Source organism: Balaenoptera musculus, chromosome 4, assembly GCF_009873245.2.
Source record: "Balaenoptera musculus isolate JJ_BM4_2016_0621 chromosome 4, mBalMus1.pri.v3, whole genome shotgun sequence".
Lineage (NCBI taxonomy): Eukaryota > Metazoa > Chordata > Mammalia > Artiodactyla > Balaenopteridae > Balaenoptera > Balaenoptera musculus.
Window position 1 is genome coordinate 2,739,558 of NC_045788.1, and position 25,587 is coordinate 2,765,144.

General features: G+C 42.0%; 1 protein-coding gene across 19 annotated transcripts in view; it reads left to right on the top strand.

Annotated features, from left to right (window-relative positions):
- The window catches only part of THRB (thyroid hormone receptor beta), a 387,045-nt gene that overhangs the window by 200,263 nt on the left and 161,195 nt on the right, over positions 1-25,587 (top strand). The window contains exon 1 of one of the 19 annotated variants that reach the window (XM_036849760.1): positions 2,833-2,851. The exons of the other annotated variants lie outside the window; for them this stretch is intronic. The gene's annotated coding sequence lies outside the window, so the exon portion shown is untranslated. Of the gene's footprint in view, positions 1-2,832; positions 2,852-25,587 lie in introns of those variants that run through there. 19 annotated transcript variants of the gene reach the window in all.

Sequence of the window (25,587 nt, forward strand, 5' to 3'; positions counted from 1 at the left end):
GAGGACGCCTGCCTTGCAGAGACCTGGGACCAGCACATTCTGGTCAGAGGAAACAGCACCAACCAGGGCCTTGAGACAGGGCTGTGCTTGGTGTGCTTTATTTATAAGAGCTATCCGTTACGAATGGAGAAGTAATTGTCGCCCTAACAATACACTGTACAATACTTAGGAATGAACTTTAATGAGAAATACTAATTTGAAGAACAGAAAACAGTATCTGCAAAAACCTAAGAAAACTGTTTTTAAAACAAATAAAAACAGAGGAGGCAAACTTGCCTACGAGATACTTGATTGTGATCAAGACAACATGATATTGGCAAAGGAATAAACAAATCGATCAGTACAACAGATTGGAGAGTCTATCTAGAACCAAAGCTCTACTCCTACTTGCTAACATATTCAAAAGTAAATTATCGATGGAATAATCAACAAAGTCCTACTGTATAGCACAGGGAACTATATTCAATATCTTGCAATAAAATATCATGGGAAAGAATATGAAAAAGAATATATATATACCTATATATATATAATATATATATAGGACTGAATCGCTTTGCAGTTCACCTGAAACTAACAAAACATTATAAATAGCTATGAGTTATTATAGATGGATAAATGTACATTCAAAGAGTAAATTAGAGATGGATAAAGGCACAAATTTTTAAACTGAGCAATAAATATGTATTCGTTTTCTACAGCTGCCATGACAAATCATCACTACCCTAGTGGCTTAAGGAAAACAAATTTTCTGCCTAACAGTTCTGTAGGGAAAAGTCTGACATGGGTCTCCAGGGCTAAGGTGTCAGCTGGGTTGTATTCCTTTCTGGAGGCTCTGAGGGACCGTCCATTTCCTCCCCATTCCCAAGGTTTGTCCACATTCCTTGGCTTGTAGCCCCCTTCCTCCTTCTTCAAAGGCAGCAGTATTGCATCTCTCTGACAGTTCTTCCACAGTCACATCTCGCTCTTACCACACCTGGAAAAGGAGCTCCGTCTTAAGGACTCTCATGACTACATTGGTCCCACCTGGAGAATCCAGGCTACTGTCCCCATCTCAAGGCCTGTACGTTTAATCACATCTGCAAAGTCCGTTTTATCATGGACGGTAGCATCGTCACAGGTTCCAGGGATGAGGTGATGGACGTCTTTGGGGACCGTCTTTGTGCCAACCACAAACGTTTTAAAGGAGAATATTTTTATAACCCAGATGTCAGAGAAATGTTTACAATCAATAAGACGCTAACACTGTACCATGTAATTTGTTTTAATCATGTGACCCAACATGCCATAAACAAACTCAACAGACGTAAGCTAGATGTATTACAACATGTGGCAGACAAAGGGTTAATGTCTTGCATCTTTACAGCGTTCATCAGAATTGATAGCAAAAAACAACTTTGAAAAGTGGGGGAAAGCTCTAAATAGTCAATTTACAGGAAAGCAAATTCCAATGGCCAGTAAAACCACAGGAAAATATGTTCAATCTCAGTAGTTTTCAGGAAAACACAAGTTTATGGTAACAATGAGTATATTGGTTCCCTAAGGATGCCATAACAAACTGCCACAAACTTGGTGGCTTAAAACAACAGAAATATATTCTTCTCACAGTTCTGGAGGTGAAAAGTCCGACATCAAGGTCAGGGCCATGCCCCCTCCAAAGACAGATTCTGTCCTCTGTCTTCCAGTGGCTTCAGGTGTTCCTTGGCTTGTGGCTGCATAATTCCAGGTTCCACCTCCTTCTTCACATGGTCCTCATGTCTTCCCGCTCTGTGTCTCTTACAGGATACCTGTCATTGGGTTTAGGGAGCACCAAATAATCCAGGAAGATCTCATCTAGATAGCCTTAGCGATATCTGCAAAGACCCTTTTTTATTTTTTCTTTCTTTTCTTAGTTGAAGTATAGTTGAATGACAACGATATGTTTATTTCTGCTGTACAGCAAAGTGATTCAGTTATGCATGTATCGTATATATACATTCTTTTTTGAGATTCTTTTCCATGATGGTTTATCACATGATATTGAATATAGCTCCCTGTGCTCTAGGTAGGACCTTGTTGTGTATCCATTCTCTATATACTAACCTACATCTGCTAATCCCACCCTCCCACTCCGTCCCTCCCCCAACTCCCTCCCCCTTGGCAACCACCAGTGCAAAGATCCTTTTGTTAAATGAGACCATACTTATAGATTCTGGGGATTAGGACACGGACATATCTTTTAGGGGGCCTACCATTCAGCCACTACAATGAGATATTATCCCTCCCATCGAATTGGTTATTCACCACCGTGGTAGATGGAGAGATTGGGGTGGGGGGAGGGAGTATTGTACCCTGCTGTGGTCTGGTGAATTTTTGAAAAGCAAACTATTAATGCAAAAACACACACATATCATGTATTACATGACTCAGCTTCTGGGAAACTAGCCCATAAAAATAAAAGCACCAGTATGCACGATTTTATACGCAAGAATGTTATTGCATCATCATTGCGGTGAAGGAAAGAAGAATCTGGAAACAAAATGAATGCCCGGCAATTGGGGAATGATTGAAAAAAACTGCGGTACCCCTATTTTATGGATGTGTATATGTAAGAGATCTGAGAAATACGTGGAAGGAAAAGTATCAGCTTTTATTACAGGCAGGGTGATGAGTAGATCATGCCAGAATTCAGGTTTAAGTGGAAGAGATTACTTTCTTTTGAGCCACCGTACCTGGGATCCTGTAGAGATGTCTTGATTCCCTGGTTCTTGGTGTCACAGAGCGAAGCCACGTGTACCCAGCTGCCGTGGTCTCCATCGCTCGGGCTCAGGTAGGAAGGCGCCCTGGCTCCTCTCTCAAGCTCCTCGAGCCTGTAAGTATACGCTGAGCTCCCAGAGTAACAGTGTTTTGGTTCTGCTCTCCCTGAGGTACCGTGAGAATACTGTTTGGTGATTTGACTGGACAGATTTAGAGATGTAATCAGTGGCTTTTGACAGAGTCACTGCTGACTGAGAAAATTCCTGCGCCATTTAGTTCAGGAACTGAGAGTCAGTGTTGGGCTGGGCCGCTCAAAGCCGCCTTGCCCCTGCTTCCTGCAATTCCCCCAGAATACTTTGAGCGGTGGGAACACACTGAAAAAGGTACACAGCTTCCTGCTCCAGAAAAAAGCCACATGCATTTAAAGGTATAAACTTCTGGTAGGTTTGCTTTTTAAAAAATGTTTCCCTTGCCCAGAAACCTCATGGCTTCCTGGAATCTCGGTTAAGAATTCAGATGTCCTGATGATAAATTTCTAAATACCGTAATTTCAGCCAATATACTGTTCACAAGTAGGAAAAAGAGGAAACTTTCTTTGATCATAGGAACTGTTTTTAAAAAATTGTGGGGAAATGCAGTACAGCTGGTAATCGATGGAAACCTGAGATCAGATTGTTAGCAATCCTTTCAAATTGTTTGCATCCTCTATAGAGTGGAGTGTCAGGTCTGTACCAACTCCAGAGTACTTACAAATACTTAGAAATAAATTACTGACATCAAATCTCTTGAAAAGCACCCAAACATAAGTAAGTAACTGACTCTTCTTCCTCCAGGAAACTGCCCAGCTAGGCTCTTGAAGGTACATCTTACTTTTAAAGAACCCTTAGGTATCATGCACAATTCTTAATATCTTCTATATTTTTATCTTAGTCTACAATGAATATAAATTGCTTTTCTAATCAGAAAAAAAATGCACATTAACTAAAAACTCATCTATGTGATTTAAGAATGATAGTCCATAAAGTATTGAGGGAATAGACTTTTAAAGAAGCAGCCAAATGAGTAACAGCCCATGATCCAAAATTCGTAGTGTGAATGCCTGGAGACCTTTTACAGGCTGACCCTTATAGGAGGTTAAATTCTCAATTGGTTACAAATGTGGGAGAGAGTGTGGCATGGAGGGGCCTTCCACATAAGAGGGACCGACAGCCGAATCTTGGCTACTCACTTCCCAGCTAAGGCTCCAAGCTTTCATCAGTTAAGTGGAGGTGACAGCAGCTCTTACCTCTACAGAGTTGTCACAAGGCTTAGGGTGCATGTTATAAAGTGTTGGAAAATTGTACCCAACAACTCACAATCTGTGAAACTCCGGGAAGGTATTTTTCCCTCATTTTCTTCTTTCTTATTTTATTGTTTTTTTAAATTTTATTTGTTTATTTTTTAATTTTTATGAGGTATTGTTGATTTAGTTTAGTACAACGTTGTGTTAGTTTCAGGTGTCCAGCAAAGTGAATCAGTTATACATATACATATATCTACTCTTTTTTAGATTCTTTTCCCATAGAGGTCATTACAGAGCACTGAGTAGACAGAGTTTGCTGTGCTATACAGTAGGTCCTTATCAGTTATCTGTTTTATATATAGTAGTGTGTATATGTCAGTCTCAATCTTTTTTTTTTTTTTTTTGGCCACACCGTGCAGCTTGTGGGATCTTAGTTCCCCGACCAGGGATTGAACTCCAGCCTCAGCAGTGAAAGCGCCAAGTCCCATCCGCTGGAACGCCAGGGAATTCCCTCTTGTTTTGAATAACCATAAAAAAGAGCATTGTCTTGATAGTGATTTTCACAGAGCAGAAATTTTCTATTTTAATGAAGTCTAGCTTCTCAATTCTTTCTTTCATGGATTGTGCCTTTGGTGTTATATTTTAGAAGTCATTGCCATACCCAAGGTCATCTATGTTTTCTCCTGTTGTCTTCTGGGAGTTTTACAGTTTTGTGTTTTACATTTAGGTCTGTGGTTCAGTTTGAGTTAATTTTTATGAAAGATATAAAGTCTGTGTCTAGATTTTTTTTTTTTTTTTTTTTTTTTGCTAAAAGACAAGCCACAGAGTGGGAGAAAACACTTGTAAAAGACGCATCTTGTTAGGGTAAAGTGGCAACTTGCAAGCTTCTTACATGTGCAACTGGTGTAATTTATTTTGTTATGTAGTGTGATGTACAGACTTTAGTTTTAAATGGGTGTGTAGTTTTCTAGGCATCAATTTTAAAGATTATAACTTGACTTTATCACAATCAAACTTCCCAGACATACTTAGAACTATTTGTGGATATTCTTTTCTGTTTAATTTGTATATGTGTTCATTCATGTAGTAATGCTACAATGTTTGAACTGTAGTGGCTTTATAGTTATTTAGCTGCCTGCTAATTAACAGATACTCAACTTCTAATAAAATTTATTACTTGTAAAAAAAGAAAAAAAAGGGCAGTACGAGGTGTATTAGACCATTTGCCCTCAAAATACTACTGACCTCTTAACTCTCTCTCAATAATTATTTGCATCTAAATAGGCCAACTCTCCTGCAATTTGATAACGGAAACAGATCAAACTTTCAAAAGCAGAAGCAATGTTAGAAATCAGGTGTGTGGTTCCCGGGGAGCCTGGGGGCGCCCTACGGGAGGCTCCTGGGTGACTGGGGAGCTTTGGTGCTGGGTGCTGATTACATGGTTTGTACACTTAGAGTCTGGGCATGTGTCTCTAAGCGTGTTACACTTTAATAAAACGTTGAAACCAAAAAAAAAAAAAAGAAATGTCCCAGAAAGTAATATCTTCTACTTAGTCTTTAATGGCCCATATTCTTTTATTTTCGTCTTTCTCACAGTTCATATGCACACCAGAGGAGAAGTTGAAATTCAGTGCTTTAAACAGAGGTTTTCAACTAAGGGCAGGCATCAGACTGGCTTTGAAGTTTTTTTTTAAATTAAAGGTCAAAATTCACCTCTGGAGATGGTGATTCAGTAGGTGTGGAGGTGAGGCCCAGAAATCTGTATTTTTTAAAATCTCCAAAACTAGGAATGACAGCTCTGAAGTCTACAGCAGAGGTTTTTAAACTTTGCTGCATGCTAGAATCACCCGAGGAGTTTAAAAATATTGAGGGCTGGGTTACCCCTGAGCTTCTAATTTAATTGGTCTTGGGGGGGTAACCTGGGCGACCAGATTTTTAACAGCTTCCCAGATGATTCTAATGTACAGTGACGTCTGTGAACAACTGTCTAAAACGAGGGAAGGAGCTTGGAAACAACCTCCTGTAGGGATTCAGCAGCAGCAGGTGAGGACAGCATCATTTCTCAAGCCAAATCTGCTAGCATCCACCCACCGTTTACGTTAGCCGGTGGCTTTCACATAAGGCAAATATTTATTGTATGTTTCTATAATGAGCATGTATTTGTTTATAGGGCCTTAATAATCCTGTCTGAGTCATCATCCTTCTTTTAGCCTGTAAATTTCTAAATGGCAGGGGCGAGGGCAGGATAATTGCTTGTACAAGCACCTAAGTGCTGCAATTAAATGGATGATCGCAATAATGAAGAAATGTCTTTCCGCAGCGCGCCAGAGAGGCCCACACCACCCGTGTATATTTCATCTGCCCCAATGACTTCACTGTAGGAAAAGGAAATGTAGGAAAACAAACATCTCGGAGACTAAATGTCTCTGTTTCCCAGAGGTCAGCACGAGACTCTCAGAAGTGAGGTTTGTACGCCAAGATTGTTACTCTGGTGATGAAAGCTGATTTTGTTTTGATGGGGAAATCAGCCTTGCGAATGACCGTACTTGCTGTTTATCCAACTTCCTAGTTCTTTGTCTCCTTTCTGAACCATGGATTCTATACCTTGCGCTTCGTACCTTCAGAACACTTCTTTTTTTCAGACAGGACTTAGGATTTCCTTGACAATAACCAGGAGGTCCAGCTGAGTGGGATGGGAAGGGGTAGACCTCTTATCCTTTATCAAGGAAGGGAAGTTGCCCCTTGAAATAAGCAAAGATTCAGAACCCAAAGTTCGAATCGTTTTACGTACTTCAGAAATCATGTAGTTACAGAGCTAGTTGGTGAGGGATGGCAAAATCACCACTACTGTCTTGCTCTGTTCCCTGAAACTGAAATATTAAGTTTATGGATAGCCCTAATCAACTGGCAGCCCTGAAGAAGCCATGCCCCTTGGTCAGAAATGCCTCCCTCCATCCTTGCTGCTTTAATAAACTCCTTACCACCCTCCACGTGGTACCTCCTTCCTGAAACCTTTCCTTGCTTAATCTCTGCTCCCGTAGTCTTACAGCACACCGTCCAGGCTCCTCTGTTAGACCTGGGCGCTTTCTAGAAGAGGAGAGAATCTTACTCACATTCCCAGTGTCGGATCAGTTCTGGACCTTAGCACACGGTAGGAATCACCCCACGTAATTACAGGAGATGATGTGCGGCAAACAGCTGGCCCCTCCTGACAACGTGGCCATGTTTATTAGCAGAACCTTTGGACAGTAGAGCTTCTAACTGAAGCTGACATTATCCTAAAATAGGAAGCCACATCAGTGCTGCCTTTTGACTCGATAAATGTCAGCTCTCATCCCATCCAAATAATTCCTGACTCGCCAACTGGGGCTCTAATGGAAGATCAAAGAAGCACTTAAGACCTGGAGCTCTTCTCCATTTCAAGACGTGGGTTAATGCTGCAGGTTAATTCTGCGCTCTTGACTCTACGCGGGAATGGCAATGGAGGAGTACCTGACCTTTTCTAAGCGAAATATAAAAACATTGGAGAGTTTGGTGGGGGGGTGGGAGAGTGAATGTAGGGAAGAGAAGACTAAGTGGAAGGTTGAGGCGGAAGCAATAAACAACATTTACCTAAGAAGGTGTCTGTGCTGTCTAATACTGCAGCCACTAGTCACAGGTGGCTATTGAATTTAAATGTGAAGTAATAAAATAAAACAAAATTAAATATTCAGTTCTTCAGTCACACTAGCCACATTTTTTTTTTACTGGCATATAGTTGCTTTACAATGTTGTGTTAGTTTCTGCTGTACAGCAAAGTGAATCAGCAATACCTATATATATACCCCTCTTTTTTGGATTTCCTTCCCGTTTAGGTCACCAGAGAGCATTGAGTAGAGTTCCCTGTGCTGTACAGTCGTTTCTCATTAGTTGTCTATTTTATACAGAGTACACTAGCTACATTTCAAGTGCTCAACAACCACGTGTGGTTAATGGCTACCATATTGGATGGTGCGGGTATAGGGCATTGCCATTATCAGAGTAAGTTCTACTGGACAGCACTGGATACTGTGTTTCCCTTGCAGATGGGAAACCTGACAACTGGAGAAGTTCAGTGACTGGGCCCAAGGACACACAGTAGGCCCAGGCCTGGGACCCCAACCTCAGGAACCCCAGGCTGGCCTCATAACACTCCATGCTGTGAGATGTGCCCACTTTCACTGTTTTTGTTTGTGTGGATCAAAGAAAATGAGGGAGGCTAGCAAATTTCAGTTGATTTCCCAAAAGTACAAAATAGCCAGCCATTCGGTGCCATTCTACTAAGCAAACTTACCGAAAGAAAATTTGTAAGTAGAAAGCTCATGGCATAGTAATTATCTTAAATGGAAAACTTGACTTCTGAACAAAACTTGTCTTTATACTTAAAATGCTAAGTTATGTGGCCATCAAAGCACCATCTAATCACTCAACTTAATATCAGGTGAGGAATTTGCATGCAAATCAGGACCTCAGTGCATACACTTGTAGCCATTTAACTGCCTGCTACTGTACGGTAATTACGTATTATTGTGTTTTTAAATATTCGAAAAAGAAAAAATGAACATTTGCATCTTTTGCATATACATACTTGTGGTTAGGGCTGTCAAACATCATGCATTGATGTGAATTATTTAGCTTTTCAAAATGTTTCTTATATGTGTTCAAATTTTTCTCTGGTATCTTGAGCTGGTTTCAGTAATAGAATGATGTGCCCACGCTTGACCTCCTGTAGAGAATATCAGATTTCTTTATACATTTAAATTGGGTCTCCAGAAACCGAGGAGGTGAGTTTTCAGACCTGGGGCAACATTGAAAATACCATTATGTGGGGAATGTGTGTTGGTGTCATAGTTACGGGGACGTTTTTTGGACATGGTATTTCGGAAAGCTAACAGGATTTTTTTGAACTCACAGGCAATACATCTTCATACGTTTGAGCGAAGACATGTCTATCCTGTTTCTTTTAGCACCTTGGGTGATGGTGCTGAGAGCTAGACTGTTGATTAGAAAGTAATATCCAGCTGGTGTTAAGGGGAAGTTTCCTCTCTATTCACCCGGGTCACATATCAATAGTGTTTGAGTTACTGGACAGAAAATTACAGCATTCCAGACCAAAAGTGACTTAAAGGAGCGTTATCTCACAAAGCAAGGACTGCGGAGGTCGCTGGTTTTAGAGTTTGTTAATTCTCTGGTGGGACTAGACCATCCCGATGCCATCTTGTTGCTCTGCCCTCCCCTCCCCTACATGCCTTTCATCCCCAGGCTTGTCCCCTCAGTGTCACAAGTTAGCACATCTCTGGGCATCCTGTTTGCAACAACTGCGTCCGAAGCCTGGAAGAGAAGCAGTTTCTCCTCACGTGTCTTCATTACAGGAAGAAACACCTCTTCCAGAAACCTACCCTGCCACACACACACACACACACACACACACGCACTACCTCTAACAAACTGCCTTTGACATCTCACTGGCCAGAATTGGGTTATGTGCTTATTCTTAACTATCAGAGAGGGTGGGTGTTTCAGCTACTCAGTGACGTACAACAAACCACCCAAAACTTAGTGGCTTTAAACAACAAGGTCTTACTTCCTGTGATCTGGGGTCTGGCTGGGCTCACCTGGGTGGTATTTCTGGGTGGTGTCTGCTGGAGCTGCAACATCCTAGGTAACTTCTTCGCCCACATGTCTTTTATCTCGGCTGGGATGACCAGACTAACAGGGGCCGGCCAGACCTTTCTCTTTCTTCACGTGGCCTCTCCACGCGGCCAGCTTGGGCTTCCTTACATCATGGCTGCCTCAGGGTAGACTGACTTCCTACGTGGTGGCTGACTTCTGAAATAATGTGAGAGGAGGAGCTGCAAAGCCTCGGAAAGTGCAGTCTCAGAAGGGGCAGAATTTCAGTTCTGCACTCCAGTGATCAGAGCAAGGGTCACCCGAACTCAGAGGGAGGGGAAATCCACTCCGGCTCCTGATGAAAGGCGTGGCAAAGTCAGATCGCCCAAGACACGCAGGATGGAGGAATTGTGCGGGATCAGCGGTTAGTACAAACTGAACTTGATGATTCAGACTTCACTGTGGCATCCGCTTTGCTGCCCTGGTCATAGCCTGGACACAGCCTATTTAAATGACCTTTGAGAACACAGTGCCAGCATTGCCAGGCTCAGGAAATGATACCATGCACCTAAATTCCATTTGAGAGAACTGAATTAATCCGGCCTCATTTTCTCTGAAGTTGAATTAGTAAAAGAATAGATTACCATATATTTAAACAGAATAAAAATGTGCCTGGGACTGATAAACAATAAATTCAGCAACGTGGCAAAATGATAAGATTTGATCCATTGAAGTGGCATGTCCTTGGGTTTTGTTATATTGACTTGCACACTTTTCTGTATGTTGAACATGACATATAATTTTAAATAAAAATAATAGAGTACTGTAGTGAGCTCGGGTGTCCTTAGTGAGAAGGAGAAGGACATTTCTAGGTGATTTTTCATTGCTCTCTCTGACTGAAGGGTCTGTCTTCCCAAGGGCACAGCCCCAGATGGGAGGGCCCTGCGTATGATGGGAGAGTGCCGGTGAGGGTGGTTCCAGAGTCTAGGGAAAGCTCAACAGCTTAGCTAACAGCCTGTCTTGACACAGTCTCAAATCCGTGCAGCTGTCAGAATGCCTGGAAACCATCAAACTCTTAGAGCACCAACACATAACGATGCAGGAAACGTTCAAAAGTAACGCACCTGATTTGGGGTGAAATTAACTAAGATTTTACACTTGATTCTGGGACAGGCCAGTGAGTGTGGTAATTACAAAAAATTATGAGAAACAAACACACAAAACTTGACAGCTGAGAAATTCTATCCAATGGTATACTTTTTCTGAAAATTGGTAAAATTTACTAAATTTTAAATAAATTAAAATACTTAACTTTGGCCAAATTTCTGCTTTTCTGTTGAAACGGGTCAATGTGGTTTACGGGGACACTGAAGTTTTACATGATCTGAGAACCATAGATCAGTGAAAGGGCCAGAAAGCAGGGGAACTGGTCCAAACTTGAAGCTAAAATCCCATGTTTATAGTATTCTGGTATTGTTTTATCAGAGTGTACTTACAGTATTATTTACAAAGACAAAACCATGACACCTGTTACCATTATGGTTCACTAGGGGAAACTCCTTACAGATGGTCTCATTCGGCCTTCACAAGCCCTCTGTGAGATGAGACAGTGAAGATCCCCATTTTACTGCTAGGGAAACTGAGATTGAGAGAGGTTAAGTAAATTGCCTGAGGTTGCACAGCTAGTAGGAAATGGAGCTGCATTGGGACCCAGGAAATCCTGACTTCAAAGCCACTACAAGATATTGCCTCTCAAAGAAAGTCCAGGAGAGCGCCTCAGCCTGGCTTAACAGGCTCAGGACTTCGGGATGAGTTTGCTCCCCCCTAAGCCAGACATCCCTCTTCCACAGCATTTTGTTGGTTTTCAGCTCCAGACAGCAATTGTTTTCTTTAGTTCATTTACCCTGTGCTCTTGAGTCATCCTTCCTCATTCCCCACTCGCATCAAATTCTGCAAAGGAAGTAATTTAATCAATCTACATAAGCGTGCTGCCAAAATCCTTTTTTCCAGACTTGCTGGGGAAACAGTTGGATACCAGCAAGCACAGTTTTACATCTCAATGAAACACATGTTTCAGGAGTGGCTGTCCTTTAATGAGAGAGAGAGAGAAAGTGCGCACATACGTACACAGATGATAGATAGAGATAGAGATAGAAATGGATAGATAGATACAGAGATAGAGATGGATAGATACATACATACATACATACATAGATGATAGATAAATATAGACAGATAGAGATGGATGGATGTATAGATAGATAGATATGGATAGATAAATACATACATACATAGATGATAGATATAGACAGATAGAGATGGATGGATGTATAGATAGATATGGATAGATACATACGTACATACATAGATGATAGAGATAGAAATGGATAGATAGATGGATAGATAGAGATAGAGGTGGATAGATAGATACATAGATGCATAGATAGATACACAAGATATAGACAGATTGAGGTAGATAGATAGATAGATCATACCTATATATATCTTTTACACAAATGGAATCATCCTCTATATATCATGCTGTGACTTACTTTTTCCTTAACTAACAACACTTTGACATTTTTCCATACCTCTCTATACTTTATTTTGCTCTATGTTACTATCTTTTTAAGAGCCACATACTAGTAGAATGATTAGATGTTCCAAAACTTACTCACTGGGTCTTCTGTTAATGGACATTTGTTTCCAGACTGTTGTCATGTCACACAAGCCACAGTGAATGTGTATATTATATACACATGAATATATATATGAATGAATGTGTCCATGGGATAAATTCCAAGAGGTGGGATTGTTGGGTCAGAGGCCATATGCACCTAGAATTCTGACAGATGTGGCCAACATGCTGGACTAACTCATGCTCTTACTGACAGCGTACGAGGGAAAGAGCCACGTGTTCACAGGGGGATGGATAGAGCTTTGAGAGCAAGTTTGCAACTTATTTTCAAGGCAGGTCCAAGCAGAGCCCTAATAAAGGAGGTGACAGAGCCCAGTATTTAAAATGCCTTTCTTCTAAAGTCCTTGAACCACTGTGTGGTGAGGATTCAGTTGAGTTTCCTTGAACTTTGGGTTCATGAACCGTTTGGCGTCTGACCTCCTGTTGCAGGAGGAAAACGATCTTGTGGATCTCCCTAGGCGTTAGCGAGGTCCCCAGAGGGAAGCTGAGAGTGGTGACGTGTAAAGGAAAACACAGGTGACCAACTGATGTCTTTTGCTCAATTAATCACAAGTGAGCAGGACAGATAACCCATCCTCATGCAGCGTGAAAGGTTAGGCTCAGTTTTATGACATCCCGGGTCCCTTATGCCACTTACCTACAGTCAGTTAGCCAGAAAAATTTCAAGAGAACCATTTTAGGGGCCTTTCTTTCATGCCTGAGAGCAGAGAAAAATCTTAGCTTCTAGGGCCAGATGACAGCTTTGGAATCTGCAAGTGAAGGTTCCAAGGTTAGTCACTGCCGTACGATTCTGCTGCTGTGACTGGTTTGAACACCAGCCCAGGATCAACAATTGCTGGAAAAATCAGGCTCCGCTTGTCAGAAAGAATGTTTGTTTCCATTTCTGATTAATTAGGGTATTTTAACCACTTAATGGTGCACCCTGTCTCTTAGAGTAGGCATTGAACTGAGTTGCCAGAAAAATAGCACCTTTAATGATGAAAATACTTTGAATATCTAAGGAAGAACTTTGATTCATAACCTTTTTGTTTCAGAATGTTTTTGAATATAGTTTTCGAGGTTTACAGGAAACATGCCCAGGATGTGATGCTGACCTGAAAGAATATTTTGTCGACAAGATGCCTTTTGTGTCGATTCCAACATTTCAGAAGGGCCCAGAGCAGACAAGCTGCACCCTGAGAGCCGCATGGCCCATGAAGAGAGATGCATGCATTGCATTTCATTAAAGTAACTTAGCAAACTTTCTGGAAGATTTCTTTCCCCTCCTTCCTATCTAAAAAGAAACACAACTAAGCACCAAATATTTTTCTTTCTGCCAGTGTTTTGGGATTTTTCTTGGCTCATTTATTTTCTAGCTCAGACATTATGGAAAACTTGATTGCCTTGCAGACACATTTCTGGGCAGCTGAGGAAATAAAAAGGAAGTACAGCTTGGTTTATTTCTTTTCTACTAGGAAATAATCTCCAAAAGAATAAAAATGCTGTCTGCCACAGTTAAAAATCAGGGGAGACAAGATAAGCATTGCCTTGGAAAATTAGGAAGTTGTTTATGAGAGACATTGAACGTCTTTGCTGGGAGGGAGGGGGAGAATCCGTAGGTAAAGTTGCAGAGATTTTAGATTTTTCAGCATGATAGCCAAAACCCCCAAACTCTGAGTTTTTGTTCCTTCTACTGTAGCTTAAATAATATTTACATTTTGCTTCATTTCTGAAAGGCAAATTCGTATTTTTTTTTTAAGTATTTGTTTATTTATTTATTTATGGCTGTGTTGGGTCTTCGTTTCTGTGCGAGGGCTTTCTCTAGTTACAGCAAGCGGGGGCCCACTCTTCATCGCGGTGCGCGGGCCTCTCACTATCGCGGCCTCTCTTGTTGCGGAGCACAGGCTCCAGACGCGCAGGCTCAGCAATTGTGGCTCACGGGCCTAGTGGCTCCGCGGCATGTGGGATCTTCCCAGACCAGGGCTCGAACCCGCGTCCCCTGCATTGGCAGGCAGATTCTCAACCACTGCGCCACCAGGGAAGCCCCCAAATTCGTATTTTAATCCTTATCGCCTAGTCACCCCCACCAACAAAAACGATGGATAGATAGATAGATAGACATACACACACTGACTATTTTACCTGAAGAGAAATTGGAAAGCAGGTTCTTTGAAGGCGAAACCATATAAAATTGCAATTTCTGTAGGTGAAAATGACCAGATTGTGGCCATGTTTTACAGTTCAACCTAATAGAATATGCATCTCAAGCACACTTACACTTTTGCTTGCATTTACTAAGCATTTGGAACTTGGTGCAAATCGTCAACCACACAGTTGATGAACGATCACTCTCAAATTGAAGTTGCATACCTGGAGATCTAGCTGATGCTTTCAATCCTATGTGCTCGATTTCTTTAAAAATTCCTTAGTCTTCATGCAGCTAATAAGCAACAGTCATAAACCCTTGTTTGTCCACTTGCCAACCCTCCCAGTTGGCCAGCAAGCCTCTGGCTTGAAACCCCATCCTGGGCTCGTGTCCAGTTTTTGTGAGTCTCCTGGTCCCCTCCCTTTTCTTAGCCAGCACTCTGGACGACAGTCAGAAATCAGAAGGGCTTTATTTCCCTAAGCAAGTCACTCCTTTCAGCGTTTCTGGCATGGCTTTGGCACAGTGGCCTTCAAAACGATGACCACAGTTCACAGTAAGAAATACGTTTTCCATAATGACTGAGCCTGCAAGCGGCGTGTGTCTGCAAACTCAGACGAGAGCTTCACAAAACAACCCTTACTCTTAGTAAACGCAGTGAACTCTGCTGCCTCCAGTCTACTCTGTTTCATTTGTCAAAAGGTGCTTCTTGCTCCCCACTAAATTGATTTCACAACCCACGGATGGGTTGGGACTCATAGTTTGAACAACACTGCTATAGTGTACTTGCCTCAGCCTGGGAATTTTAAGTTTGGCAGTCAACCACAGGCTTGCTTATATCGGCAGAAAAAGGCAGGACTATTCACTGCTAGGAGCATGGTTAAAAAAAAAACAAAAAACAACATCCTTCGGTGGCTTTCAGGAGACTTTTAATAGCCGTGGAATAAACAGGTATTAAGTTGATTCATGGAAGAGTGCCTCAACCAAATAATCGCAAGGGGTTAAAAATCTTGCTGCCACACACTCTCAGAAGGTAGATGGGATCCCACAGACTTTAGCTCCAGAACTTTGCTTCCCAGGACAGCTGACAACAAAAGAGGGTGGCCTGCTTTCCAGGCAGTTAGGAATGCAGATATTCAGATACAGGCGGTAGAGGAGAAAACTCATGAATGTTGATTTAAAAAGCCTGGCTCTGCCCATCATGATTCGTTTCCTGTCGGGACCAGGAAATGAGTCTTCTGTGGGTTTCCAACCACCGGCTGCTTCATCCAACTCCCAACTTCACCCAGCCTTCCTTTTACTACCTGGGGCCACAACTTGCTCTCTCTGGCCACCTAGGTGAAAACTTGTTTTCTAGATTTGGGACAAACTAAAAGACGTTCTTAAAACCTGAAGGACATCATGCATCCGGTGCTTCTGATACCATGACGTATTCCTGTCCCAACTCAGAATGCTATTCAGGACAGCTTTGGAGCCGCAGCTATTGTGAAAGCTCTAAGTGTACAGAAAATCCAAGACCAGTGCCTAGTCAATTGTGTGCTTGGCAGTTTTCTATGAGTTAATGTTCCTTTCTCCTCTTGGTCTTTGGCTACTGAGGTCTCCGTTTTAAGCTCATGCCAAAGTAGGATGGGAATGTATCCAGTGACAACAGAAAGTGGACCCGATCAAATCGGCCCATGAGCCTGAATTTTCATTGCTTCCTATGAGGCAGTGTCAAGTTTAACTTCAAAGAGGCCACTGCAGGTGTTCTCCTTCATACTTTCGTGTGCCCCATCCCGAAAATATTTGAAGGCCATCAGAAGAGGAAATAAAAAGGATTCTTGGGCATTCTACAGGATTGCAAAAGAAAGCTCCACATCTCTCCCACTGAAAGGCAGTGTTCTTATCTCTCCCAAGTGGGTCAGGAAGAGTGTTCCAAAGGGTATCAGGACCACGCAGGGTGACTGTCATTCCACCTACAGACCAGGAGATGAGTGGAACTGATGCTTCCCTACAGCTGCTTTTCTGCTTGCTTTAAGCTGGGAGAACCACTCTTGGCCCGCATTGCGCACAGAGCGGACGTGAGCATCGAATAAAACAGTACACACGAAAATACTGTGACAAACATGAGGGCAAGTGCTCGGTTCTCTTCTGTTTCAATCAGTCCAGACCTAATGGGAGGTAGGGGTGGAGGCGGGGCTTTTTAAGTCCCCGTAGCCCTAGGAGTCTGATTTTTATGGTGAAGGTGCAGGACTTGGATCTGAATAAAGGAAAGGGGGCTAAATTAGGGGCACCAGGTTGGGGGAAGCCAAGCAGAGGGATTCAGTGGCAAAGGAAAGAATATGAAAAGGAAACCTGTCTAAGGGGCTGTGTGACCCCCACCCCCACCCCCTCATTGCATCTGCAGGCTACGCTGGATATTCCAGAAGCTCTCAAGAAGAGCCTGGATTTCCACCACAAGCTGCGTGGTCTTCAAAGAGTTGCTTGACTACCTCCATCTCATGAATGTTGAATATTATTCATTGGCATTTACCCAACTTGAACTTCTGTCAAACTTGATCTTCAGCTTCTTAATTTACGCTGAAGTTGAAAGTAAGAAGGGCCATTTAAGCCCCAGTCTTGTTCTCCTGGCTAGTGGTGAGAATGTGCGTTTCCTGATACAAACATGATTGTTTAGCAAAGAAAGAAAGGTATTGAGCATGGTGCTTTCATGGGAAGAGAGAGATGTTGTGATGAGGAAATTTTGTCTCGATATAAAACTTCTATTTCTTCTAGTTATACCATGGTATTCAGCCTTGAAGCCGTTGCGGTTTCAACAGGAATAAACAAAGCTGCTAGTGAAAGGCGTTGAGCTTGACATGGTGAACTCAGCCTCAGAGTAGACCGACATCCTGCAGCTCTATCTATAAATGATCTAGCTGTTTGTCCAGATGCAGAATTTTGAGATGTTTAGAGGAGAGAAACCTAAGAGTCGAGGCTGGAGTATTAAACCATATGCATTAAGTCAGCTGCATGAAGTCATTCCTCCCTTGCCTCTTCGCTAATGATGGCAGCAGGGTTGAGTGGTAAAGAAATGGAGCACGTGGGATTTCTTTCTTTGCATCCATTGATATCTTCTTGAACCACAATGAAAAATAGTATTTAAAATGGAATGCTTTCTTTAAATGAAATAATGCCATTTGCAGCAACATGGATGGACCTAGAGATTATCATACTAAGCGAAGTCAGAAAGAGAAAGACAAATACCATATGATATCACTTATATGTTGAATCTATCAATAAAATGCGACACAAATAAATTTATCTACGAAACAAAGCAGACTCACACATACAGAGAAGAAACTTGTGGTTGCCCAGGGTAGGGGGTGGTAGGGGAGGGAAGGATTGGGAATTTGGGATTAGTAGAGGCAAACTATTATCTATAGGATGAATAAACAACAAGGTCGTATTGTATAGCACAGGAACTATATTCAATATACTGTGACAAACCAAATGGAAAAGAATATGAAAAAGAATTTATATATATATATATATATATATGTGTGTGTGTATATATATATATATATATATATATGTATAACTGAGTCACTTTGCTGTACAGAAGAAATTAACACAACATTGTAAATCAACTTTACTTCAATAAAATAAATTTTTTTAAAATAATGCTTTCTTTAGAGAGTTACTATTTTATAAGAGTATGTTGGTCCTGGTGAACCCTGTGTTGCTGATAAAGGCCTGTAAATGAGAGGGAGCTTGTCTTAGTCAGCTCTGGCTGCTATAACTGAACACCGTGGATTTGGGTGGTTTAAACAACAAAAAATTTATTCCTCACCATTCTGGAGGCTGGGAAGTCCAACACCAAGGAGCTGATAGATTCAGTGTCTGGTGAGGGCTCTCTTCCTGATTTGCAGACGTCTGTCTTCTCACTGTGTTCTCTCTTTATGGCCTTTGCTTGGTGCATGCCCTCAGAAAGCATGAGATTTCTCTGTCTTCCTCTTCTTATGAGGATGCTAATCCTGTCATGAGGGTCCCAAGGTTAGAGTTTCAACATATAAATTTGGTGGGGGGGACACAAACCTTCGGACAAGACATAACTCTAAAAATGAAGATTTTTAAACACTAAAGATCTTCTAACCTCAATGGTCAATGTAATGCAAAATTACTTTTACTCTAGACAAATTGTGGATAATTTAGCAATTGTTAAAATGATGGCAGAAGTACCGTTTTCTGGGGGCGTTTTAGTTCCATTTGAGACCTAGGAAATAATCAGGCAGTTAGGGTTAGATAATCAATCTTCTGGAAAGAAAATAAAATACATGTTGTATGAGAAATTGGCTCTGTAGCTTATGAGGAAGAATGGTAATAAGAAAGCCTCTTTCAGGCAAGGCATTTTGGTGTTTGTAACCACTTTTGTGCCGTGGACCTCTTTGGCCATCTTGGTGAAGCCTGTAGACTTCTTCTCAGAATAATGCTTTTAAATGTGTGAAATAAAATACATAGGATTATAAAGGAAACTAATTGTACTGAAATAGAGCTTCATCCCTGGACCCTTTGAAGTCTGTGGTCCATGGACCACAGATTCAAAGCCCTACATACTTGAAGCCCCGAAGATGGGTAAAGTAGGGTGATAAGGTGAACAGAACAACATTTTCAGTGCGTAATAATGACGATTTTACCAGGCAACGTGAGGATGAAATACAAAGTTCTGACTGATCTAAAATTAGTATAAGAGCCCATCGCAATGTTTAGGGAGAGAGCACCTGAGAACAGCCAAAACTGGGTCTGCAGAATCTATAGTTTTTCATTGATTCTTCTACTTCATTATTCTTCTATTATGAACTTTCCAGATGTTTTTCAATATTAGAAGTTTTTATTTTTCTCTTAGACAAGTCCACATGTTCCCTTTTCCTAGTATAAATTTTTTCAGTTCTCTACTGATAGAATCAAGGTACCAGTCAAATGGTGTCCTGTGAAAGCTGAAAGTCTGTATGTAAATATAAGGGACAGATAGAGCATCTTCATGTAATGAGCAGCTCTGAGCTCCTGCCACGCCAGATGTGTGCTGGTTGCTAGACTCACTGGCCATTTGAGATGAGGTTCCCGCCCAGTGAGAGACAAGTAAAAAGGCAATTTCAATACCGTGCTGTTACCGATTTTTTTAAGCTTGTTTTCTCAAATGTTGCAGCTTACATAGAGGGTTGTGATATAATATCTCCTCCTTTTTCACAATTCTGGGTTCTTTTTAAATGAAAAATATATCATCCTTTTGTGCAAAGTATAATATTACTCTGCCTGTTCAAGAAGCAAAAATGGACTTTTCCTGAGATGCCAGCCGGCTCATCCATCCCCCTGCCTCTGGGCAAGATGTTCTCAGACTTCACGAATACAATGAAATCTGCTTGGTTTTTTTTTTTTTTTTTTTTTGGCTGTGTTGGGTCTTCGTTTCTGTGCGAGGGCTTTTTCTAGTTGCGGCGAGCGGGGGCCACCCTTCATCGCGGTGCGCGGGCCTCTCACTATCGCGGCCTCTCTTGTTACAGAGCACAGGCTCCAGACGCGCAGGCTCAGTAGTTGTGGCTCACGGACCTAGTTGCTCTGCGGCATGTGGGATCTTCCCAAACCAGGGCTCGAACCCGTGTCCCCTGCATTGGCAGGCAGATTCTCAACCACTGCACCACCACGGAAGCCCTGCTTGGTTTTTTTAATACATTATACAACCTCTCTTAGCAAATCTTATCCATTTTAACAACGCTCAAATTATTTCTCTTCTCCCATTTCTTTATAGCATACTTTATGCCTTTTTCTATAAATTCTGAAAATGGTGATTAGCCAAACACCATAATCATATATATATATATCTTCTTGAATAAAAAAAAGAATGAATTAGTAAGAGAGTGAATAAGTGTACTTGCAAGGCATTATGAATCTTTTCTATTTTGTGCTCTGTGATTCTGGTCCTCATAATTTCTCTGCCTGTCTTCCGTGTTCCAACATCATCAAGGATTCCTTTAACCCACCTTATATCCCCAAACCCCTCTTAAGATGGAAAGAATAGAACTAGACTTCTGCGTATTTGGAAGGAAAATCAAGCTTAATAGAAATATATCCATGCATGGTACAGATATCATAGCACAATTATCGTCAAGTGAATGCATTATTAATGTCATTACCACTTAATTGAGAACATTGATTGTTTGGTAAGTGACAAAGGGCTGACTTATTGTAACAAATTTGAATTTCAAAGAAAGTGCCAGTAATTCCCTACACTAGAACTTAAATGTGACATTACTTTTGGCCATTAAGGAAGAGGACATCCAGAGGCAGTAGCTGAAATTTGGGACATCACATTGGTGACTTACTTTCAAAATTTTATAAGTGGCTTAATTCTACACATCTCTCTAACTGGGCCTAACTGTTGGCAAATGACATAAATATAAACTCAATAACTCTCCACTCAAAATTTTATATAACTGAAAACAATTCACATAACTCAGAGATTTTTAAGCTTGAAAATGAATATAGAGGTTATACAGAGTCCCCAAATCAGCATTAGCAACATCACCTAGGAACTTGTTAGAGATGCACATTCTTGGGTCCTTCCCCAGACCTACAGAAACAGAAATTCTGAGGATAGGGCCCAGAAATGTGGGATTTAACAAGCTCTCCGTGTAGTCTTGGTGCACACTGTAGTTTGAGAACCACTGATTTAGATTGGCACTATTGGCATGTTGATCCAGATCGTTCTTTGTCGTGGGGCGGCTGTCCTGTGTATTGTTGGATATTTAGCACCACCCCTGGCCTCTACCTACTAGATGCCAGTAGCACCCTCTTCCCAGTCATGACAGTCAAAAATATCTCCAGACGTTGCCAAATGCCCCCTGAGGGGACAAAATTGTTCCCTGTTGAGAACCGCTGCTCTAGACCACCCTCCAACCTTGATTGACAGTTACTTCTGCTACAGGTGTGAGCTATTTTCTTTCCCTTCTCCCTTTAGAAGCCATGGAATTGGTAACTCATCCCACCTACCATCAAAAAAATGACTACTGAAAACTTAAACATTTTAAATACATTTTGTTTGAAAGCATTCATATACTTTTTATAATTAATTATATGAGACAATCATGTTTTTAATAAAGTGTGGTTGATTGCTAATCTTTCTTCGGAACTTCGCTCCAACACCTATCACTCAGGTTCTCTGAGCACACAGCACTCTCCCTCCCTGACCACCCACAATAACGACCCGGGTGTGCCCTGCACATTTCCTCCATGTTTTAATTGGTGTTGGACCTCTCACTTCTGTACTCTGCATTGTTCAAGGTTATCCATCTTTGTATCCTCAGGACTAGCCCAGCACCTTACACACTGTGATAATAATAATGACTAACCTTAACTGCACAGTTGTCGTGTCCCAGGCACTGTGCTAAGTGTTTTTAAGTTCATTTTCTCATACCACCACCAATGAGGCCGGTTCCTCAGTTATTCCTGTTTGCAGATGAGGAAAGTGAGATTTATCAAGTTTGTTCAAGGTCAAAAGGCCGAGAAATGATGGAGCTCCTTGGTCTCAGGCTGTTAGTCATTGCACTACTGTAAGTGCTTCCTACATGTCTGGTGAATGCACTCACTCCTTAACAAAGGATGAATGAACCAATAAATGAATGAATGATTGACTTGGTTCTTTAGAGCTAACGATGGAAGCTTTCTGATGAATTGCCTAAAAGTTCATTCATCATCCAATTCTACCATGTGTCAGTTATTACAGACTAACTGGCAACGTTGGGAAGAATGGTTTAGAAACAGCCAAAAACAGTACGACTAAGTGAAGTCATATTCAATAAAGGCAGTTGAGTTTGACCTTAAGTCTCCAAGGGCGACAGTGGCTTCTGTCAGAAGGCTGTCTACAAGAGCTAGGAGGTTAATAAAAGAAACAGAAGGATAGAGGGAGATTTCCCAGACTCTGGGCTCCTCTTGGGGAAGTGGCAGTTTAGGGGTGAGGACAAAGCCCACTGATGTGTCCGAGTCCACTAGTTCCCCAGCCTCTGCCGTACATCAGAGCTCCCGGGAGAGCATTTTCAAAATGTAAAGGGTTGTGGAGGTGCGACAGGACCTACTGAATCCGAATCTCAAAGGGCATGGCCTGACCTTTGGAGTTTGTTTTCAAGCCCCCAGGGCCCTCAGCTGCCCAGTGGCCCTCAGAGCCACTGTCCTGCATTGTCTTCTCCCGGGCGGTTGCTAACATCCAAAGAAGCTGGCAGAAAAGAAGCCCACAAGAATCAGTCACAGAGTCAGGCAGCCCTCAAAAAGCCAAAGACACGCGCTTTCATCCTGCTCAGGTCAGAGCCAAAGAAGAAATAGGAATATGGGGGACTTCCCTGGTGGCGCAGTGGTTAAGAATCTGCCTGCCAATGCAGGGGACACGGGTTCGAGCCCTGGTCCAGGAAGATCCCACATGCCGCGGAGCACCTAAGCCCGTGTGCCACTACTACTGAGCCTGCGCTCTAGAGCCCGCGAGCTGCAACTACTGAGCCCGTGAGCCACAGCTACTGAGCCCACATGCCACAACTACTGAAGCCCAGGCGCCTAGAGCCCGTGCTCCGCAACAAGAGAAGCCACCGCAATGAGAAGCCCGCGCACCACAACGAAGAGTAGCCCCTGCTCGCCCCAACTAGAGAAAGACTGCGGGAAGCAATGAAGACACAACACAGCCAAACATAAATAAATAAATTTATTTATTTTTTTAAAAAAGAAATAGGAATATGGCCAAAAGCAGTGTGACATGATGATGTCCACGCAACAGGGCTCCCAGGACCTCTGGCAGCTTCTTCTTCCCTGACTTCTTCCCCCTCATAAGAGAAACTATCAGACCATGAAGTTCTCGGCAACAGGTAAAGTAGCAGCAAGGGTGCCTGATTGTAGGCTGGCCTTTCACAATAAAACTCTCTTCAAAAGAACCAGCAGTGTCCTTGGGGATAATCTATTTCAGCTCCCTCATTAATAGATTAAGAGGGTGAGCCCAGTTGGTATTGTTAAACTGTAAAAGTTTCATAAAATCAGAAGCGATTATTAATGCATAGGGCAAACTGCCAGAGAGTTTTTTAAAACAAAATGTTTAAATTAATTTTATTCATTCAAGACTATAACATTTTATTTATCCTTGTGTGAATTTCAAATGACTGCTACATGTCGCCTTCTGTATTCCCTTTCCAAACAAACATTTATGTTTGTGTTGAAACCCAAGATACAAACTGCCTCTTTTGAAAATATTTGGAAGAGGAAGGTATTACATCAGCCATGAACCAAGTGGTTTGCTGGGAAAAGCAAAGGACGAGACCTGGGAAGATTTCACGTGCTCTGATAAGAGCATATCACTCAGATCCCCTGAGTCTTGGTTTACAAATCCATAAACAGCGCATTACCTGAGAGCAGAGAGAGAGTGCTTGGAACTGAAAATAAATCTGATACTAAAGTTCTGGTTAGAGAACGTTAGACATCAAGACTGCTTTGGTCCTCGAAAGAATTCTATTCACAAACCGCTGGACTTGGAGATGGTGCCTGCTGGCCAAGGCAGAAGCCTAGCGGTCCTCTGGTCCAGGGCTCTCAAACTGCAAGCTGTGACAAGTAGTGAGCATGAAATGAGTGAAGTGGGTCATATCCAGCCTTTTTATAATGCAAAACAATAGATCAGAATAGAAGCTACCATAATACATCTCTCACAGAAAGATTAAATACTCTTTCATGACGCTTTGTTTTCAGGTATGTGGCTGGGAGGTGTGGTGATGCGACATATATGTCTTATTACAGACCATCTAGTTCAATACCTTCACTTTATAGACACAACAAAAAAATTAGACCACAGACATTATGTGACTTAAAGTTGCACTATTATTTAATATAACTTGAGAAAATCAGGGGCTTCCCTGGTGGCGCAGTGGTTAGGAATACGCCTCCCAATGCAGGGGACACGGGTTCGTGCCCCGGTCCGGGAAGATCCCACATGCCGCGGAGCAACTAGGCCCGTGAGCCACAACTACTGAGCCTGCGCGTCTGGAGCCTGTGCTCCGCAACAAGAGAGGCCGTGATAGTGAGAGGCCCGCACACCGCGATGAAGAGTGGCTCCCGCTCGCCGCAACTGGAGAAAGCCCTCGCACAGAAACGAAGACTCAACACAGCCAAAAATAAATAAATAAATAAATAAATGTATTAAAAAAAATATATATATATATATAACTTGAGAAAATCTATTTAATATAACTTTAAAAAATCAACTCTATCCTTTAAAAAACTCAGTTGTTCCCCAAATCTTGATTCTACAAATGAGGACACAAATTTTCCTTAGAAGAAAACCCCAGAGCTTATTGGAGGAACAATAGCATCTGTTCCCATGGGCTCTTGGAAGAATAGCTTTATTCTGCTCAATGAACCGGGCTCTGTGTTAAGTGCTGTGTATGAATTACATCATTTCAATCTCCCACAATAAGACAGGTGGTCCCCCTTTACAGTTGAGTAAACAGAGGTTCAAAGAGACTGCAATCACTCCACTAAGTGGAAAGGCTGCCGTGTGAATTCAGAGCCTGAGCTCACTCGCTTGGTGGCACTTTCTCACTTTCTCCTCAATCCATAAATAGATGGACAGATAAAGAAAAATAGATTGATACTCAAATTTTAATGTGTTCACATATATTTAGAGTTTAGATATTATATATTCTAAAAGTACAAACCTGATCAGAGAGTATAATGACTCAGAGAAAAATCAATGGAAAAGCAAACAATGTAAGGTATTTGAGTGAAAACTTTGCTGGTAGTGCAATTTTCTGTAGGGCTCAGGGTTTCTTAAAATTTAGTGAAGCAGGGCTCCCCTGGTGGCGCAGTGGTTGAGAGTCCGCCTGCTAATACAGGGGACACGGGTTCGAGCCCTGGTCTGGGAAGATCCCACATGCCGCGGAGCAACTAGGCCCGTGAGCCACAGCTACTGAGCCTGCACGTCTGGAACGTGTGCTCCGCAACAAGAGAGGCCACGATAGTGAGAGGCCCGCACACCGCGATGAAGAGTGGCCCCCGCTTGCTGCAACTAGAGAAAGCCCTCGCACAGAAACGAAGACCCAACATAGCAATCAATCAATCAATAAATGAATAAATCTTTAAAAAAAA